Consider the following 1,031-nt stretch of genomic DNA (forward strand, 5'->3'; position numbering starts at 1 on the left):
TGAAATCAAATCCTGCATGAATTCTAATCGCAGTTATTTGCTGTGGTGGTGAAAAGGAGGGTAATTGCGATGTGAAATTTGTCTAAATTTCTCTCATCTCTCATTTCCTTCAGTTCCGTCCTGGAGAAGGGAACTGATGAGCCACCTTCTCGATCCGCTGCAATCGTTGCCGTGCAGGCACACCCGCATTGTTGATCAGAAGGGAAACCCAGCCTCTTTGAGACTGTGATTGCTAATTGCCACTTTTCATGGGCCATTCTAATCCTGTTCTTTTTTATTGCCTTATTTGAGCATTTTCCGAAAAGTGGTGTTGGACTAAACTCCCGGTATATTTGGAAGCGCAGTTTGGAATTGCCCCGCTGCCACTTGTGCGAGTGGTTCGTGACACAAACAAATCGAGGCGTCTCACAGATAGAATTCATGCTTTGGTGTGTCTGCAAGTGCGTACGCCTTGTCATTTTTGCTTGGGCTGCGCGTTGAGACCTGTCTGTTTTGGGCTTCGCTCGATTTGTGAGGAGCTGACACAGTTATCTTCTTGCAGCCAAAAAACCTCGCGGATAGCAGTCATTGGGGTTAAAGGCAAAGGAGCCCTTCGTCCCTGGGTGGGCTCGAACCACCAACCTTTCGGTTAACAGCCGAACGCGCTAACCGATTGCGCCACAGAGACAGACACAAGCAGACCCTGCAAACAAACAATTAAACCGGGGATCAGCAACTGTCGCGTCGTCCGGATGGACAGCGCGAAAACAGACACTTCGGTGCACCTCGTCCATGCCGGCCAGATATCCTAAATTAATTTAGCCCCATTTGCCAGCATTTGGCCCATATCCCTCTGAACCCTTCCGATTCATACACGCATTCAGATGCCTTGGAAATGTTGTAATTTTACCGGGCTCCACCACTTCGTCTGGCAGTTCATTCCATACACGCACCACCTTCTGCATGGAAAAAATGGCCCTCAGGTCGCTTTTAAATTTCTGCCCCTCACTTTAATTATACGTCCTCCAGTTTTGGACTCGCCCACCGTGTGA

The 1,031-nt window shown here is 48.7% G+C and overlaps 1 non-coding gene across 1 annotated transcript; it reads right to left on the reverse strand.

Annotated features, from left to right (window-relative positions):
- Window positions 1-593: 593 nt before the first annotated feature.
- trnan-guu lies at window positions 594-667 on the reverse strand. The gene has a single exon. It is a non-coding gene; the product is annotated as a tRNA-Asn (tRNA).
- Between the last annotated feature and the right edge of the window lie 364 nt (window positions 668-1,031).

This window comes from Rhincodon typus, unplaced genomic scaffold (genome assembly GCF_021869965.1).
Source record: "Rhincodon typus isolate 14 unplaced genomic scaffold, sRhiTyp1.1 hic_rhity00003024, whole genome shotgun sequence".
NCBI lineage: Eukaryota > Metazoa > Chordata > Chondrichthyes > Orectolobiformes > Rhincodontidae > Rhincodon > Rhincodon typus.